This window comes from Narcine bancroftii, unplaced genomic scaffold, assembly GCF_036971445.1.
Source record: "Narcine bancroftii isolate sNarBan1 unplaced genomic scaffold, sNarBan1.hap1 Scaffold_307, whole genome shotgun sequence".
Taxonomy (NCBI): Eukaryota; Metazoa; Chordata; class Chondrichthyes; order Torpediniformes; family Narcinidae; genus Narcine; species Narcine bancroftii.
The window spans coordinates 222501-232500 of record NW_027212044.1 but is presented as its reverse complement, the minus strand read 5'-3'; positions in this window follow the sequence as shown (position 1 = coordinate 232500).

Below are 10000 nucleotides of genomic sequence, written 5' to 3'. Positions count from 1 at the left end.
AGCCCGAAGCCTCGCCCTTCTTTCATAGCTTCCGAGCATGTACACTTGGCCCTTCTTGCCCAAACTCTTGACGGTGCTGCCTTCCCGTCTATTTTAGTGCCTTCAACCTTAAGTATTATATTGCCTTCGAGCCCATTGTGGCACCACTTAAGGACAATGCACGAAGTGACCAACATACCAAAACTTTTTCTAAGTGTCTCTGAAAAACGTGTTCCCGAAAATCTCCGGGCACTCCGCCAATCCCCCCGTACAGAAAATGCAATTTTCGATTCGGCGGGGTAGCTCGCGGAGGGTCGACCGCGGATGCTGCATCTCAGCCCGGGTTCACGTCGAAAATCGGACCCTCATCAGAGCCTCCAGCGGCAACTCGTGAACCATGACCGGGAGTGCCCGTACCAGAAATGCAAATGCGACGTCGGCGGGCGACCGCGCGGAGGTCCCACCGGCCGAAGTCTCGTGAGGCCGGCCTGAGCCATCCGATGTTAACTTCATGGACTTCCGTGGGGAACTTGTTAACTGGCGGGCTGGCAGGAGCAAGCCATTGCCAAGCGGGCCGACTGTCGGAAGCATGACCGTCAGTTGAGCACTGTGGCCGGTAAGACACCCTTGAATCCGATACGATCGGGACTTCCGCGACCGGACTTAGGTTTCTTTTAGGACTTTGCCATTCTTGCGGGGAAAAGGGAAACACCGGAGCTCCCCGAGTTCACGAGCCGACCAAGAAGAGGTGCCACGGGGCTCCCACGAAGCGGTCGTGGTCGGCCCCTGGCCACCGGTCACCGGTCACCGAGTTCAAAACACGGCCCCTGTAATCTCCGGAGAGTCCGCCAATCCCCCCGTGCAGAAATTGCAAGTTGATGATCGGCGGATCGGACTCCGGAGGTCCTACCGAAAAGGGAGCGACCTGGTCGGCCGCTCGCCGCGGATCCTACCCCATCGGACTTCCGGGCAACCCAGAATCTCAAACCGGCGGAGGGCAAATCGTTCAGCAGAGTGCCAAGCCTCCACTGGCGGCAAGGGCCCCTCTCTGCCCCGCCGGAGGGGAGAGGGCAGACACCGGAGCTCCCCCGAATCGGTCGTAGTCGGCCCCTGGCCACCGGTCACCGAGTTCAAAACACGGCACCTGAAATCTCCGGAGAGTCCGCCAATCCCCCCGTGCAGAAAATGCAAGTTGATGATCGGCGGCTCGGGATCCGGAGGTCCTACCGAAAAGGGAGCGACCTGGTCGGCCGCACGCCGCGGATCCGACCCCATCGGACTTCCGGGCAACCCAGAATCTCAAGCCGGCGGAGGGCAAATCGTTCAGCAGAGTGCCAAGCCTCCACTTGCGGCAAGGGCCACTCTCTGCCCCGCCGGAGGGGAGAGGGCAGACACCGGAGCTCCCCCGAATCGGTCGTAGTCGGCCCCTGGCCAACGGTCACCGAGTTCAAAACACGGCACCTGAAATCTCCGGAGAGTCCGCCAATCCCCCCGTGCAGAAAATGCAAGTTGATGATCGGCGGCTCTGGATCCGGAGGTCCTACCGAAAAGGGAGCGACCTGGTCGGCCGCACGCCGCGGATCCAACCCCATCCGACTTCCGGGCAACCCAGAATCTCAACCGGGCGGAGGGCAAATCGTTCAGCTGAGTGCCAAGACTCAACTGGCGGCGAGGCTGACTCTCTGACCTAACGGCAGGGAGAGGGCAGACACCGCAGCTCTCCCGAAGCGGTCGTGGTCGGCCCCTGGCCACCGGTCACCGAGTTCAAAACACGGCACCTGAAATCTCCGGAGAGTCCGCCAATCCCCCCGTGCAGAAAATGCAAGTTGATGATCGGCGGCACGGGCTCCGGAAGTCCTACCGAAAAGGGAGCGACCTGGTCGGCCGAACTCCGTGGATCCGACCCCATACGACTTCCAGTCTCTTCGTTAATAACCATACCGGACAACTCGTAAACCAAACTCAGCTACGAACGGCAATTAGTTAAGCAGAAGGGCCGAGCAACTCGTCAACCAAACGGACGTGGGGAAACTCGTGAACCAAGCAGACGTGGGGCAACTCGTGAACCAGACGGCCAGGGAACTCGTCAATCAAGCTTTCCTGGAGCAATTCGTAAACCAAGCTGACCTACGAACGGCAATTAGTTAAGCAGAAGGGCCGGGCAACTCGTCAACCAAACGGACGTGGGGCAACTCGTGAACCAAGCAGACGTGGGGCAACTCGTGAACCAGACGGCCAGGGAACTCGTGAATCAAGCTTTCGTGGAGCAACTCGTAAACCAAGCTAACCTACGAACGGCAATGCACCAGAAGGACTGGGCAACTCATGAACCAAATGGACGTGGGGCAATTCGTGAACCAGGCAGACGTGGGGCAACTCGTGAACCAGACGGACAGGCAACTCGTGAATCAAGCTTTCGTGGGGCAACCCGTAAACCAAGCTGACCTACGAACGGCAATTAGTTAAGCAGAAGTGCCGGGCAACTCGTCAACCAAACGGACGTAGGGCAACTCGTGAACCAAGCAGACGTGGGGCAACTCGTGAACCAGACGGCCAGGGAACTCGTGAATCAAGCTTTCGTGGAGCAACTCGTAAACCAAGCTAACCTACGAACGGCAATGCACCAGAAGGACTGGGCAACTCATGAACCAAATGGACGTGTGGCAATTCGAAAACCAAGCAGACGTGCGGCAACTCGTGAACCAAGCAGACGTGGGGCAACTCGTGGACCAAGCTGACCTACGAACGGCAATTAGTTAAGCAGAAGTGCCGGGCAACTCGTCAACCAAATGGACGTGGAGCAATTAGTGAAGCAAGCAGACCTGTGGCAACTCGTCAACCAGACGGCCAGGGAACTCGTGAATCAAGCTTTCGTGGAGCAACTCGTAAACCAAGCTGACGTACGAACGTCAATTCACCAGAAGGACTGGGCAACTCATGAACCAAATGGACGTGTGGCAATTCGAAAACCAAGCAGACGTGCGGCAACTCGTGAACCAAGCAGACGTGGGGCAACTCGTGAACCAGTCAGACAGGCAACTCGTGAACCAAGCAGACGTGGGGCAACTCGTGAACCAGACGGCCAGGGAACTCGTCAATCAAGCTTTCGTGGAGCAATTCGTAAACCAAGCTGACCTACGAACGGCAATTAGTTAAGCAGAAGGGCCGGGCAACTCGTCAACCAAATGGACGTGGGGCAATTCGTGAACCAAGCAGACGTGGGGCAACTCGTGAACCAGTCAGACAGGCAACTCGTGAACCAAGCAGACGTGGGGCAACTCGTGAACCAGACGGCCAGGGAACTCGTGAATCAAGCTTTCCTGGAGCAATTCGTAAACCAAGCTGACGTACGAACGGCAATGCACCTGAAGGACTGGGCAACTCATGAACCAAATGGACGTGGGGCAATTCGTGAACCAGGCAGACGTGGGGCAACTCGTGAACCAGACGGACAGGCAACTCGTGAATCAAGCTTTCGTGGAGCAACTCGTAAACCAAGCTAACCTACGAACGGCAATGCACCAGAAGGACTGGGCAACTCATGAACCAAACGGACGTGGGGCAATTCGTGAACCAGGCAGACGTGGGGCAACTCGTGAACCAGACGGACAGGCAACTCGTGCATCAAGCTTTCGTGGGGCAACCCGTAAACCAAGCTGACCTACGAACGGCAATTAGTTAAGCAGAAGTGCCGGGCAACTCGTCAACCAAACGGACGTGGGGCAACTCGTGAAGCAAGCAGACGTGGGGCAACTCGTGAACCAGACGGCCAGGGAACTCGTGAATCAAGCTTTCGTGGAGCAACTCGTAAACCAAGCTAACCTACGAACGGCAATGCACCAGAAGGACTGGGCAACTCATGAACCAAACGGACGTGGGGCAATTCGTGAACCAGGCAGACGTGGGGCAACTCGTGAACCAGACGGACAGGCAACTCGTGCGTCAAGCTTTCGTGGGGCAACCCGTAAACCAAGCTGACCTACGAACGGCAATTAGTTAAGCAGAAGTGCCGGGCAACTCGTCAACCAAACGGACGTGGGGCAACTCGTGAAGCAAGCAGACGTGGGGCAACTCGTGAACCAGACGGCCAGGGAACTCGTGAATCAAGCTTTCGTGGAGCAACTCGTAAACCAAGCTAACCTACGAACGGCAATGCAGCAGAAGGACTGGGCAACTCATGAACCAAACGGACGTGGGGCAATTCGTGAACCAGGCAGACGTGGGGCAACTCGTGAACCAGACGGACAGGCAACTCGTGCATCAAGCTTTCGTGGGGCAACCCGTAAACCAAGCTGACCTACGAACGGCAATTAGTTAAGCAGAAGTGCCGGGCAACTCGTCAACCAAATGGACGTGGAGCAATTAGTGAAGCAAGCAGACCTGTGGCAACTCGTGAACCAGACGGCCAGGGAACTCGTGAATCAAGCTTTCGTGGAGCAACTCGTAAACCAAGCTGACCTACGAACGGCAATGCACCAGAAGGACTGGGCAACTCATGAACCAAACGGACGTGGGGCAATTCGTGAACCAGGCAGACCTGGGGCAACTCGTGAACCAGTCGGACAGGCAACTCGTGAACCAAGCAGACGTGGGGCAACTCGTGAACCAGACGGCCAGGGAACTCGTCAATCAAGCTTTCCTGGAGCAATTCGTAAACCAAGCTGACCTACGAACGGCAATTAGTTAAGCAGAAGGGCCGGGCAACTCGTCAACCAAATGGACGTGGGGCAATTCGTGAACCAAGCAGACGTGGGGCAACTCGTGAACCAGACGGCCAGGGAACTCGTGAATCAAGCTTTCGTGGAGCAACTCGTAAACCAAGCTGACGTACGAACGGCAATTCACCAGAAGGACTGGGCAACTCATGAACCAAATGGACGTGGGGCAATTCGTGAACCAGGCAGACGTGGGGCAACTCGTGAACCAGACGGACAGGCAACTCGTGAATCAAGCTTTCGTGGGGCAACTCGTAAACCAAGCTGACCTACGAACGGCAATTAGTTAAGCAGAAGTGCCGGGCAACTCGTCAACCAAATGGACGTGGAGCAATTAGTGAAGCAAGCAGACGTGGGGCAACTCGTGAACCAGACGGCCAGGGAACTCGTGAATCAAGCTTTCGTGGAGTAACTCGTAAACCAAGCTGACCTACGAACGGCAATGCACCAGAAGGACTGGGCAACTCATGAACCAAACGGACGTGGGGCAATTCGTGAACCAGGCAGACGTGGGGCAACTCGTGAACCAGACGGACAGGCAACTCGTGAGTCAAGCTTTCGTGGGGCAACCCGTAAACCAAGCTGACCTACGAACGGCAATTAGTTAAGCAGAAGTGCCGGGCAACTCGTCAACCAAATGGACGTGGAGCAATTAGTGAAGCAAGCAGACCTGGGGCAACTCGTGAACCAGACGGCCAGGGAACTCGTGAATCAAGCTTTCGTGGAGCAACTCGTAAACCAAGCTGACCTACGAACGGCAATTAGTTAAGCAGAAGGGCCGGGCAACTCGTCAACCAAACGAACGTGGGGCAACTCGTGAACCAAGCAGACGTGGGGCAACTCGTGAACCAGACGGCCAGGGAACTCGTGAATCAAGCTTTCCTGGAGCAATTCGTAAACCAAGCTGACGTACGAACGGCAATGCACCTGAAGGACTGGGCAACTCATGAACCAAATGGACGTGGGGCAATTCGTGAACCAGGCAGACGTGGGGCAACTCGTGAACCAGACGGACAGGCAACTCGTGAATCAAGCTTTCGTGGAGCAACTCGTAAACCAAGCTAACCTACGAACGGCAATGCACCAGAAGGACTGGGCAACTCATGAACCAAACGGACGTGGGGCAATTCGTGAACCAGGCAGACGTGGGGCAACTCGTGAACCAGACGGACAGGCAACTCGTGCATCAAGCTTTCGTGGGGCAACCCGTAAACCAAGCTGACCTACGAACGGCAATTAGTTAAGCAGAAGTGCCGGGCAACTCGTCAACCAAACGGACGTGGGGCAACTCGTGAAGCAAGCAGACGTGGGGCAACTCGTGAACCAGACGGCCAGGGAACTCGTGAATCAAGCTTTCGTGGAGCAACTCGTAAACCAAGCTAACCTACGAACGGCAATGCACCAGAAGGACTGGGCAACTCATGAACCAAACGGACGTGGGGCAATTCGTGAACCAGGCAGACGTGGGGCAACTCGTGAACCAGACGGACAGGCAACTCGTGCATCAAGCTTTCGTGGGGCAACCCGTAAACCAAGCTGACCTACGAACGGCAATTAGTTAAGCAGAAGTGCCGGGCAACTCGTCAACCAAACGGACGTGGGGCAACTCGTGAAGCAAGCAGACGTGGGGCAACTCGTGAACCAGACGGCCAGGGAACTCGTGAATCAAGCTTTCGTGGAGCAACTCGTAAACCAAGCTAACCTACGAACGGCAATGCAGCAGAAGGACTGGGCAACTCATGAACCAAACGGACGTGGGGCAATTCGTGAACCAGGCAGACGTGGGGCAACTCGTGAACCAGACGGACAGGCAACTCGTGCATCAAGCTTTCGTGGGGCAACCCGTAAACCAAGCTGACCTACGAACGGCAATTAGTTAAGCAGAAGTGCCGGGCAACTCGTCAACCAAATGGACGTGGAGCAATTAGTGAAGCAAGCAGACCTGTGGCAACTCGTGAACCAGACGGCCAGGGAACTCGTGAATCAAGCTTTCGTGGAGCAACTCGTAAACCAAGCTGACCTACGAACGGCAATGCACCAGAAGGACTGGGCAACTCATGAACCAAACGGACGTGGGGCAATTCGTGAACCAGGCAGACCTGGGGCAACTCGTGAACCAGTCGGACAGGCAACTCGTGAACCAAGCAGACGTGGGGCAACTCGTGAACCAGACGGCCAGGGAACTCGTCAATCAAGCTTTCCTGGAGCAATTCGTAAACCAAGCTGACCTACGAACGGCAATTAGTTAAGCAGAAGGGCCGGGCAACTCGTCAACCAAATGGACGTGGGGCAATTCGTGAACCAAGCAGACGTGGGGCAACTCGTGAACCAGACGGCCAGGGAACTCGTGAATCAAGCTTTCGTGGAGCAACTCGTAAACCAAGCTGACGTACGAACGGCAATTCACCAGAAGGACTGGGCAACTCATGAACCAAATGGACGTGGGGCAATTCGTGAACCAGGCAGACGTGGGGCAACTCGTGAACCAGACGGACAGGCAACTCGTGAATCAAGCTTTCGTGGGGCAACTCGTAAACCAAGCTGACCTACGAACGGCAATTAGTTAAGCAGAAGTGCCGGGCAACTCGTCAACCAAATGGACGTGGAGCAATTAGTGAAGCAAGCAGACGTGGGGCAACTCGTGAACCAGACGGCCAGGGAACTCGTGAATCAAGCTTTCGTGGAGTAACTCGTAAACCAAGCTGACCTACGAACGGCAATGCACCAGAAGGACTGGGCAACTCATGAACCAAACGGACGTGGGGCAATTCGTGAACCAGGCAGACGTGGGGCAACTCGTGAACCAGACGGACAGGCAACTCGTGAGTCAAGCTTTCGTGGGGCAACCCGTAAACCAAGCTGACCTACGAACGGCAATTAGTTAAGCAGAAGTGCCGGGCAACTCGTCAACCAAATGGACGTGGAGCAATTAGTGAAGCAAGCAGACCTGGGGCAACTCGTGAACCAGACGGCCAGGGAACTCGTGAATCAAGCTTTCGTGGAGCAACTCGTAAACCAAGCTGACCTACGAACGGCAATTAGTTAAGCAGAAGGGCCGGGCAACTCGTCAACCAAACGAACGTGGGGCAACTCGTGAACCAAGCAGACGTGGGGCAACTCGTGAACCAGACGGCCAGGGAACTCGTGAATCAAGCTTTCCTGGAGCAATTCGTAAACCAAGCTGACGTACGAACGGCAATGCACCTGAAGGACTGGGCAACTCATGAACCAAATGGACGTGGGGCAATTCGTGAACCAGGCAGACGTGGGGCAACTCGTGAACCAGACGGACAGGCAACTCGTGAATCAAGCTTTCGTGGAGCAACTCGTAAACCAAGCTAACCTACGAACGGCAATGCACCAGAAGGACTGGGCAACTCATGAACCAAACGGACGTGGGGCAATTCGTGAACCAGGCAGACGTGGGGCAACTCGTGAACCAGACGGACAGGCAACTCGTGCATCAAGCTTTCGTGGGGCAACCCGTAAACCAAGCTGACCTACGAACGGCAATTAGTTAAGCAGAAGTGCCGGGCAACTCGTCAACCAAACGGACGTGGGGCAACTCGTGAAGCAAGCAGACGTGGGGCAACTCGTGAACCAGACGGCCAGGGAACTCGTGAATCAAGCTTTCGTGGAGCAACTCGTAAACCAAGCTAACCTACGAACGGCAATGCACCAGAAGGACTGGGCAACTCATGAACCAAACGGACGTGGGGCAATTCGTGAACCAGGCAGACGTGGGGCAACTCGTGAACCAGACGGACAGGCAACTCGTGCATCAAGCTTTCGTGGGGCAACCCGTAAACCAAGCTGACCTACGAACGGCAATTAGTTAAGCAGAAGTGCCGGGCAACTCGTCAACCAAACGGACGTGGGGCAACTCGTGAAGCAAGCAGACGTGGGGCAACTCGTGAACCAGACGGCCAGGGAACTCGTGAATCAAGCTTTCGTGGAGCAACTCGTAAACCAAGCTAACCTACGAACGGCAATGCACCAGAAGGACTGGGCAACTCATGAACCAAACGGACGTGGGGCAATTCGTGAACCAGGCAGACGTGGGGCAACTCGTGAACCAGACGGACAGGCAACTCGTGCATCAAGCTTTCGTGGGGCAACCCGTAAACCAAGCTGACCTACGAACGGCAATTAGTTAAGCAGAAGTGCCGGGCAACTCGTCAACCAAACGGACGTGGGGCAACTCGTGAAGCAAGCAGACGTGGGGCAACTCGTGAACCAGACGGCCAGGGAACTCGTGAATCAAGCTTTCGTGGAGCAACTCGTAAACCAAGCTAACCTACGAACGGCAATGCACCAGAAGGACTGGGCAACTCATGAACCAAACGGACGTGGGGCAATTCGTGAACCAGGCAGACGTGGGGCAACTCGTGAACCAGACGGACAGGCAACTCGTGCATCAAGCTTTCGTGGGGCAACCCGTAAACCAAGCTGACCTACGAACGGCAATTAGTTAAGCAGAAGTGCCGGGCAACTCGTCAACCAAACGGACGTGGGGCAACTCGTGAAGCAAGCAGACGTGGGGCAACTCGTGAACCAGACGGCCAGGGAACTCGTGAATCAAGCTTTCGTGGAGCAACTCGTAAACCAAGCTAACCTACGAACGGCAATGCACCAGAAGGACTGGGCAACTCATGAACCAAACGGACGTGGGGCAATTCGTGAACCAGGCAGACGTGGGGCAACTCGTGAACCAGACGGACAGGCAACTCGTGCATCAAGCTTTCGTGGGGCAACCCGTAAACCAAGCTGACCTACGAACGGCAATTAGTTAAGCAGAAGTGCCGGGCAACTCGTCAACCAAATGGACGTGGAGCAATTAGTGAAGCAAGCAGACCTGTGGCAACTCGTGAACCAGACGGCCAGGGAACTCGTGAATCAAGCTTTCGTGGAGCAACTCGTAAACCAAGCTGACCTACGAACGGCAATGCACCAGAAGGACTGGGCAACTCATGAACCAAACGGACGTGGGGCAATTCGTGAACCAGGCAGACCTGGGGCAACTCGTGAACCAGTCGGACAGGCAACTCGTGAACCAAGCAGACGTGGGGCAACTCGTGAACCAGACGGCCAGGGAACTCGTCAATCAAGCTTTCGTGGGGCAACCCGTAAACCAAGCTGACCTACGAACGGCAATTAGTTAAGCAGAAGTGCCGGGCAACTCGTCAACCAAATGGACGTGGAGCAATTAGTGAAGCAAGCAGACCTGGGGCAACTCGTGAACCAGACGGCCAGGGAACTCGTGAATCAAGCTTTCGTGGAGCAACTCGTAAACCAAGCTGACCTAC